The following is a 10,695-nucleotide window of genomic DNA, read 5'->3' as shown; positions in this document are numbered from 1 at the left end:
GCAGCAATGGCAGCTCAAGAGAGTACATGGTTGATACAGTTGATGAATAATCTACATCAACCAGTAGATTATGCAATTCCGTTGTATTGTGACAACCAATCGGCAATTCGGCTAGCGGAGAATCCTATCTTTCATGCAAGAACTAAACATGTGGAAGTACATTACCACTTTGTTAGGGAAAAAGTTTTGCAAGAAGAGATTGAGATGAGGCAAATCAAGACAGATGAGCAAATTGCTGACTTGTTTACAAAAAGCTTGAGTGTTGGAAAGTTTGAACATTTCCGTCGTCAGCATGGCGTGATTCAAAGAATGGAGGCTAACATTGAGGGGGAGTGTTGAAAATTCAATATTAGCCTGTATGTTCACACCTAAATTAATTTGATGTCATTGCTTACATCAATTTAGTTTTGATGTCATTGCTTACATCAATTTAGTTAGGTGAAAATTAAGTATTTTTCTCATGTTTTAATTTCAATGGTTTAGATTATTTAGTTTTTATTTTAATGAGTGGTTTAGATTGTTTCTTGTAACCTATAAATACCCTACTTGTATTTGAGTTTTATTATCCAACAATCAAAGCTTAATTATAAGCATTTGAAAGCTTTCTTAAGAGTTCTTCCCTTTTGCAATTTTGTGAGATTATTCTAAAGAGAGTTTTTTTTTATCAATTAGAGTTTTTACTCTATTTTGATTCAACAATTGGTATCAGAGCCACGTTTTTTAAGATCTCTTGAAATTCTGAGTATGCTCTGTGGCTGCAGTTTTTAACTGATCTTCCACATCAGAAAATATTTCTTGAGTTATTGTCGAGGTTATTACAAACCTTGTGGAGCTTCTTTGTGTTTAGAGTAATTTAGTACTCTGCACGTTTGTTACTCAAGCTTGTTCGGTGTAGTCAAAGCCTTGCCGTTAAGATGGGTGATCTTCAAGTAGTTGGAGGAATCAAGAAGCTCAACAACAAAAACTACAACACGTGGGCAACATGTATGGAGTCATACTTACAAGGTCAAGACCTTTGGGAGGTTGTCGGTGGTGGTGAAGTTACACAACCGGCGACAGAAGATGCTAATGGAATCTTACGAAAGTGGAAAATTAAAGCAGGCAAAGCAATGTTTGCTTTAAAGACCACAATTGAAGAAGAAATGTTGGAGCACATCCGGGATGCTAAAACACCAAAGGAAGCATGGGACACTTTTGTTACACTCTTTTCGAAGAGGAACGATACAAAATTGCAACTTCTCGAGAATGAACTTCTATCAATGGCGCAACGCGACATGGCGGTTGCCCAATACTTTCACAAGGTGAAGTCGATATGCCGTGAAATTTCAGAATTAGATCCGACAGCTGCTATTGGGGAAGCCAGGATAAAAAGAATAATTGTCCATGGTTTGAGACCCGAATATCGAGGGTTTGTTGCCGCTGTACAGGCATGGCCGACACAACCATCGCTTGTTGAGTTCAAAAATTTGCTTGCAGGTCAAGAAGCCATGGCCAAGCAAATGGGAGGAGTCTCGTTGAAGGGTGAAGAGGAAGCGCTCTACACCAGCAAAAGCAGATGCACTTTTCAGCGGTATACTGGCAATGGATCTAAAAAGGATGGTGACAAGGTGAAAAATTACCAAGGAAATGGAGGCCCTCATTCAGGGGGAGCTTCCAAGAATCGCGGTAATAGTAGAAAGTTCGATGGCAAGTGTATAAAATTAAAAGTTAGTTTACCCTAATATATTTGTTCTTGTATTGATTGATCCTAATAAAAGTTAGTTTGTTACAAATTGACATTGAACATATAAATTTTAATAGAAGAAAAAAATAGAACTTAGAGAAGAAAATTAGAAGATTTCATTAATAAATTTCAGAATAACGAAATTCTTAGCAAACTTTTCTGATATTTCCGGTACCAGCGTATAACATTAAAATGCAAGGTAAAATGATGACTAAACCCCATGTTATCATGAAAACTTGGAAACTCGAGTGTCAAGTATGGATATGTCTCCTTGAAAGATAATATCCTTATACACCCGAATTTGGATATGCCCGATTATCATATAGGAGTGCTTGCAAACTTGGGGTAAGATAACAAAATCACCGTATTCCCTTCAAATTTGCAGCTTGATTGCTAGAGAACAAGAACAACGCCACAATGAATCCATGCATACAAAAAAGGTGGTCCAAAAAGGGTGATAGTTTATCCTATAGACAAAATGTTGTTGAGTTTTAAGAGTTTCCATTAACTATGTAGCAAGTAAAGTTCATTTACAGGCTTATCGTCATTATTTATGATTTTAGGATAAATGACTTTGCTTTTATAGTTCATTTTGCTACAAAATTATTTGCTACGACGAACCTAAAGGCATGATTGACAAAGCTAAAGCAAAACATAAATGGTGAGTTAAGATGATTGAATTGTCAGCACCTATAAAATATAAGGACTAAATTGCATTTCATGGCATTTGGAATGCTTAAACCAATTATTTACCCCCCCTTTTTTAAAAATAAAATTGTATCAAAACCAAGCTATTCCCATACCTTAACGGTAATGTTCCTTATGGCACGCTTTTTCCGTATGGCTCTGCTCTTTGTGCCACGCTTTTTTCGTATGGCTCTACTCTTGTGGCACGCTTTTTCCCTTCTCTTATGATATGTTTTTTATGGTTTTGGCAAGTTATTCCCATACCTTTACGGTTATGTTGGTGCTCATAACATTTGCTTTATAATTGATTTGTTGGTGATCACGTATTGTTAAATCACTTTTTTGGTAAATGTTTGTTTGTCGATTTAATTAGAATTGTATAGATAAGCAGTCTGCCAAATTGTTTGGTTTGTTCACCGCTTCTTTATCATTTCGTAAAGTGTCTTGTTCGATAGAGACGAAAAGTTTTATGAAGGCTACTGAGTTCTTTAATGTTGGACGTCATTTTCAATGAGATGTTTTATTTTTTTTTCCATATCTTTGGGTTTAATATTTTTGTTTTATGTATGAGATTTTTTTGTGACTATTGTCTCTAATTTTCTCTTTGCGTGCGTTGTAATTTTGATTCCTTCTACTATTTGTTATTTTTTATCAATAAAATCCAATTGTCGTTATTAAAAAAAACTATCACTATATATGTTGCACATTTTTTTTATCTCAAACATGTATGGATACTAAGCGCACTTTCATTATCATACATTCATATCATCAATATTTATACAAAGTATTCTTACTAGATTAATCAAAATTTAAAAAGCTTACATCCGAACATAGCTAAAAAAACATCGTTGGTCTTTTGAATCAATCACACACACGTCTAACATATTTCAAACAATTCGAAGGGCTCTTCATTAGCCCTAGCACATCATACAATAAACTAACTCACGAAACACAATATCTTGTATTTTAGTTATAAATTCACACTTTTAGGGGGCGTTTGGTTCATGGAATGTAACATTACCTTCAGGAATAAGATTACCGAAATGTTACATTACCTTCTGGAATAAGATTACCATCCTGAAATTCAACTTTTCCATGACATTTTTCTTTTGTCGATTACTATCTATTGCTTGAAGAAAAGCAATAACTTAAGTTTGGGGGTGTGATAACTCCTTAAAAAGGCTACATTGACGATCTTAAGGCACATAAAGGTTCATATAGATACATTTAGGAGCTTATTATTGCATTTGGTGGATTCTATTTGTCGTGACATTTTATTTTGAAAATTGTGCTACTTAATGGAGAAGAAAGTGTTAACGGATGATGTGCATGTTTATGGAGCCAAGGGTGAGCTAGAAGAATTGTCGTAGTAAATTGAGATGACGAGGCAACTTCAAATGCCATGGCATTTTTTACAACATTTTTGGGCATAGAAAAAGCAAAAGAGCTGAAGATATTTTCATCAAAACAACAGTTGTCTACTGTCAGCCACCTAAGAGGACACCACTGCCACCTTTGTGCTCATTTTCATGTCACCTAGGGTAGGGCACAAAACCCTAAGACATTCCCTTAGTATAAATAGATCATGAAGCCACCAAAAAGGGTGAGTGGAGTTTTTCTTTTTTATTGGGGAGGATTCTTTTTGGTAAGAGTGAAAGGCGGTTGCAAGCTTTCATTTTTTTTCTTCATATTTTTGTGGTTTTCTCCATTTTTCAAGCAAAAAAGAGTGGCCAATTAAGCATTCGAGAGGAGTCGGTGTCGCTAAGGTGGTTCGTAGTGGCCGAGGGAGTTCACTACAATACACGTTGGGAGTTTTTCCTCCACTCTTGTGTTTTATTTCATTTATATTTTGTGGGTTGTTATGGAACGAATTATTTTCTTGGATGATTTGAACCTCACCATGAACTAAACCTTATTTGGTGTGGGTATTATGGATGATTAAGTGCTTGCTTTAATGAATGGTTTAAGTTTTTATGTTTATTATTTTTCTCATTGTATTTATTTACTTAGGTTTGTAAGAGCTATAAGAGTAGTCATTTCTTAGGTACAATACTTAGTGTTTGAGGGAAACTAAGTGAAGATCCTTAGTGTTCGAGAGAAACTAAGTGAAGATCAACGTGAGCAATGGGTTTTAGTTGCTAAATAAGACATAATCAACCTTAGAGATAATGATAGAATTTCAACGACTAAAGGGAGTAGTGGTTATTCGATAGGTTTCATTCTATTGTTCATGTCGATAGGTATTGCCGTGACATTCTTATCTGTCAAGTTCCTTACTAGTGATAGCCTAGGGACACTCTAAGTAAACTTTGTCAAGCAGATAGACCATAGAAACTTGAATCATTCTAAATGGCAAGGCTTAGGATTCCTTAGTAACCCCACCATTCATTCCCGTTGTAGCTTGTTTGTGTGAGGATTGTCAACTTATCTTACTCATTTCTCGATTCTATATTAAATTTGTTTTAGCATTTTCAATTTGTTACGCTATAGACAATTCTTTTTGTCATAACATTCCCATTTTCTACTCATCCACACTACCACTAAGACTCCACCTCCATACATTTTATCTTGCCACATCATAATAATCTATTCATACCATCATACTAACTATACTTAGATAATTTATATTAGTACTATAACTTAACTTGCAATTTCCTCCAATCCCTGTGAGAAAGATACTCACTCATCATTTTATTACTTGTTCGATGTGTATACTTGTACAATTTGCACATTTAGTACACCTACGTGCGTGACAAACTTCCCGAAAATACTTGCCGAACATGCCTGTCAAGCCATATTAGCCTCTTCATGCATAAAACCAAGCTTTCAAAATATTTCGAACGTGATTTTTACCTCGCTTAAAAGTCTTGCATGTGCGATAGTACTCTCAATTGAAAGATAAGTTACAATAATATGCATCTAATCTTATAAATTACGAAAATATTTAGATTAACTACCCTAAAATACCCCTCAAACATGCCTATAAACAATTGTTGTGTGGATTGGAAATCTATATACCTCGCATTCTGTCTTAAATAATACATGGGATAAATTGCTGAAACGACTCAATATCTTGTGTACCTCGCATTTGGTACAACGCAAGGTCGTTTAACATAATATTAAATTTTATTATTTGAAAAGTGTTTTCACGTTGGAGGAGTATTGCTTCTTATAGAAAATGAGGTCTTGACTCGTAATTCATAGGACGCGATGTAAACCTACGTGTGCAGTTTGGAGGGTATTTTCCAATTTATGTCGTTTAAGGTTTATTTATCTATAAAATGAATTTTTAGGGGGTTTAAACTAATAACGCCCTAGCAGTGGCCACATTAGCAACATAAGCCATGGGATTTATCATCATTCTCCAACTTTGAACTAACAACTTCTTGTACGTTCACATCATAAATGCTTCACGCAGAAACAAACATTGTTCTAGAAGAATAGTGGTCCATCCCTTATTGCTAAGGTGGAGGGCTATTCTGAAATGAAAAACGGTTGAATTAACGAAAAATCCTTGTCTCTCGTGTATAGCTATAGATTTGGTGTAAAAAGATATAACAAACAAAAAAAGACATGATGTTAGTCAGCGACTCAGAAAAGAGAGAAAAATAAGCAGTACAAAAAACAAAAGAGGAAAGAGAGGGATGCGGCTACTTTTTAATGGTCGCTGCAGAGAGAAAAAGTCCCTTGAATATTAAGTTATCGAGAGATAACTTCTTAAATCTAAAACATTTTATTGATTTTCAGGTGAAGGTAGTCTTAGATCGGAATTGTGAGAGGTCAGATCTTCATTAATTTGTTCGCTTCGAACTTTGTCCACCATAGGCAGTTCGGAGAAAAGGCACCATTTCCGAAAATAAATTCGAGTGAGTCTAGTCATTTTTGGAGCAACTCTTTTTTATAAAGTTCAATCAACTGATATTGCGGATCATATTTTAAATTTGTAAATTCTAATATTTAAATAATATAATTTTGATTAAGTACGGATTTAGAACGTCGTGATGGTACTCACCCTTTTCACGTGTAACTCTTAAACCAGTATTTTTAAATCTCTTGAAAATGTGAATCTTAAAATTGTCTTTAAATTTTTTTTCTTTTAATAAAGAAAATTTAGCCGACATGAGTTCCATGGTATATTTTATTAATTCAAATTTAGACAATTAATTATATTGGTGTCAGGGGTATTCAAAATCGAGTATCCATATTTTCGAGTACCCACTATAATATTTGGGTACCAAAATGTCGATTTGTGTCTTAGATAGTTAAGTTTGTGTAGCCGTAAATTTTGAGTAATTACATTTACTAATCACAATTACCAAATTCATATATATATATTTTTTTTATTTTTTTAAAGATATTATTTAAAAAATTACTTAGAAAAAATCTAAAAGTTAAAAAGTCTATAAAACATAATTCACTCATAAAAGTTTAAAGTTTAAATTACACAATTAAAAGAAAAAACTTATTAAAAATACAATTAAAAAATACAATTAAATAGAAAATATTTTAAAGTTAAGAAAAGGCTTAATATACTTTTACAAGAATTTTTTAAAAAAGTAGGTGTCTAACGTTTTATTCGTTACACTTATAGGTACTTACAGGTGTCTACCATTAAGGCTTAATACAATTTTAGGTGCCTAAACTATATTTAATGTAACACCCCAATTTAAGAGTTATGTTTCTTATAGATTAAATATGAAGTTGATTGGAAAATAATTATTTTATTAGATCATTATTTTATTAAACAAATGGAGGATAATGAATTAAGTAGAAATGGACAAATGAGATTAAATTTTGATAATGGCATTAATCTATTGTTTCCAGCTTTCACTTTCGGATAGTATCCAACAAAACCCACCGAGAAAGTTGACTTAGTATCAATGGAAGCAACCACTGCAATTATTATTATTTTTATAATATGGAAAATAAAGGAAAAACTACAAACCTGAGATATTTTATGGAAAACCGTGTTTTAAAAATGATAATTTGAACATTGAGTATAGGAAGCTTGAATCAAATCATTCATTTTTTTCCTATTAATTAAATACCCCACCTACGAAACCACCACCACTCAGAAATCATGGAGAAGTTTGGAAACTTCATCTATCAGAGGAAGGTCTCTCTCTTAGTCTGCATCTTTATAATTTTTTTTACTCTAGGCTCCATCAGAGAAGCAAAAGAGTTAAGCAAGGGCAAGCTGAGATTATCATTATGTGTGCAAAGAAAGAGGAATATCAGCCTATCCATGGCATACAAGCTTCCCAACTACTCAACAATGGATATTCATTGGGAGTAAGTACGGGGGCTTGGTATCGTCCACTCTTCCATGGTCACTCCCTCCGATTCAGGCTCTCAGTCCAATACTAGTCCACTTCAATGGAAACTCGGTTCTGGACAATGCCCTCGACCCTTTTCTACTCCCTCCTCCGCCATTATCATATGGGGGTTTATTCAACACAAGAGCTAGGATCTTAACCGACAATTTTGGAGATGTTGGTTCAGTGCCTTTGGGGTTACAAGCTGAATTGGGTAAGATGATCGCTCAATAAATCATGGATGCTAAGGCTCTCGCTGCTTCTAAAAATCACAGTGAAACTGAAAAGAGAAGAAGAGAACGAATCAACAACCATCTCGCAAAGCTACGCAGCTTACTCCCAAGCACCACCAAAACGGACAAGGCTTCACTGCTTGCAGAAGTAATCCAACATGTGAAGGAGCAAATCACGTGGGTTGTAGTTCATAAAATGAGAAGGTACGAGGTTCCAAGATGTGCCTTCATTATCAAGCTCGATAGAATGAGAGCTGAACCATGAAAAGTTCTTAACCAGGCTAGGTCTAAGCTCCGGTATCATGCTACTGTTGTGTAAGTTCCGATTGGCTTAGAAGAAAACTTTAAGGGTCTTCTCGACCTTGTTCAGCAAAAGCTGACTATTTTCATGGTTCTAGGGGAGAAAATGTTGTTGGTGAAGAAGTACCGGAAGCAGAAGTGGCCGCAGCGCCGACTCAGTTCACTTTCAACTATTCGATAGTCGATGTTGCTATTCGGATCTTACTATTTGCAGCGGCTTTAAGTTATGTGGTGGTCATGGTTACCAGCAAGCAAACTGAGGTGGTTGAGACTGCGGAGGAAGAAGATGGAGCAGCTTACGGTGGCTCCGCTATGGCTACTACTACTGCCCCGTTAAAACCAAGAAAGGAAAGGCGGTGTTGCCTTTTTAGAGAGACAGAATGAGATCCAAGAGATTTTTGGAAATTCAAAACTTAAGGGAAAATAAAAAGGAATATGATCTGAATACAAAGGAAAATGGGATTATGATTCCGACATGAAAAATCACGTGGGTGGTGTCTAAGAAAATAAAGTGGAAAAAATCGCATCATGAGTCCTCTAGGTTGGTAAAAACTTGGCCTTGTCTCCTAGTTTCCATTAGTTTTTGTTTATGGCCCAATAGTGCAAATTAATTCGGCTCATTCTTTAATTTTAGCGATTAATTATTAAAGTAACCCCACAAGTATTCAATTATACAAATTGGGTTTCCAAATTATTATTTAAATTCTAATAAGCTATCTTTATGGCGAGGGAAATTATTTGGATACGAGTTGGTAATTTCGATGGCCTGGATCGTGAGAAAAATTATTGGAAGTTGATTTCAATATCGAGGGCATTCGAATGGAGCATAAATGGTCGAACGATATGGCACGAAAATCGAGATAATATTTTACTACCTCTTTATGTTTTATATAACATGTTGAAAAATAGGAAAAATGTATGGATGTATATGATTGGAGAGTTATGCCTGTTTGATTATGGATGGACTCAAACCGAATACGGTTTAAGCGATAAATTATGAGAATACTTCGGTTAAGTAAAATTACGAAAATACCCTTATGTGGTAAAAAGACAAGAATTGACTCTAGGAGTTGAATAATAAAACTTTGGGCTTATCTATATAGTTAGGTAATTCTTATATTCGGTCCGAGTGTGGTAAAAAGTCAGAAATTGAATGTAATTATGATGGTTCGTATAAGAAATTAGAAGTGGTTAAGGAATAATTTAAAGTTCAGAATTTATTTGGAAAAACATTTAACTTTGGGATCTCTAAATTCTATTTATCCTTATTAAGAGTTTTAATACCGAAGTTACCTGGTTGAGGAATTACGGAAATGCCCTTGAGAGGTAAAAATAGTTCGAGCTGACTGTGAATGAGAAAGAACCCTAAGAATTCGTACATTAAATTGATAAATTACTGATTTAGTTGTTGAGATCCTATTTTTGTATGGAAAATTTCTGATAACTTGTTAGTAACATCTTAGAGTGCATTTTAACCTGTAAATCTCCGAGTTGAGTATGTACATGAAGAATATTATATAGATGGTGCTCTTTTGTCAGAATTGTCTAGAAGGAATGAAGTAAATGATAAGTTTGAATTTAATAGTAAGATCGGATAGAAGAAAAGGATTGAAATACACTGAATCTGTAAAATAAATGGTTATCCTCAAGCTTCGAAATGAATGGAAAAACATAGAGCACCAAAATGACCAAAATACCCTTATAGACTAGATTAAGTAGATGTTTTGGATTAATTAAGGAAACTAAGTAAATATGGGTGTTGTGCTACCATTAAAGGTTATGGAATAACTTAAGTGAGCCGATCAACCCTAATGATATGTCAGTACCTGAACGATATAGATATTACTTGAATTTGTGTTTGACTTATCAAGTTTGGCTCGATGATAATTTTAGAAGTATTCAGCTCAGTTTAACTCTAGATCGCATTTAGTACTAAGAATTTGATATTTGTACGACAAATCAACCATGAATACCAAATTGAACTGAACTGAAGTACAATATGTATCAATAATTTAGGAAAACGTCCGAATTACCCTGGATAACTCCGAAGGAACTAGAATTGACTTGACTATTAATTGGACTAAGTAACCTCAATGATTGAGGATTAAGTAAGTGATTTGGATAAGTCTGGAAACTCTGATGAGTTTACATAGTGTACTATTCCTATGGACATGAACCACAAGTCAAGTGCATTGACCTTTCCTAATATTGTTGAAATATGGAAATGAAATAACGATCGTAGAATATCTGTTCGTTCCCTTAAGTTTTATTCAGTGATGATTCTGAAGATAATCTTTGGATAATAAATTTTGTATTAAAGAGTGAGTACTTTTGAAAGGCAAGGATTTGACCAGTCAACTGGTATCAGTTCTGGAGTTGTTTGATAATCTGATCGATCAATATAAATGGTAAATGCCCTGAATCTTTGTTTCTCCTT

General features: G+C 34.4%; 1 pseudogene; it reads left to right on the top strand.

Moving 5' to 3' along the window:
* Positions 1–7,583: 7,583 nt before the first annotated feature.
* LOC120126398 lies at positions 7,584–8,768 on the top strand (annotated as a pseudogene).
* Positions 8,769–10,695: the final 1,927 nt, after the last annotated feature.

Source organism: Hibiscus syriacus, unplaced genomic scaffold, assembly GCF_006381635.1.
Source record: "Hibiscus syriacus cultivar Baekdansim isolate YM2019G1 unplaced genomic scaffold, ASM638163v2 tig00110458_pilon, whole genome shotgun sequence".
NCBI lineage: Eukaryota > Viridiplantae > Streptophyta > Magnoliopsida > Malvales > Malvaceae > Hibiscus > Hibiscus syriacus.
This window is presented reverse-complemented; position numbering and strand designations above follow the sequence as displayed.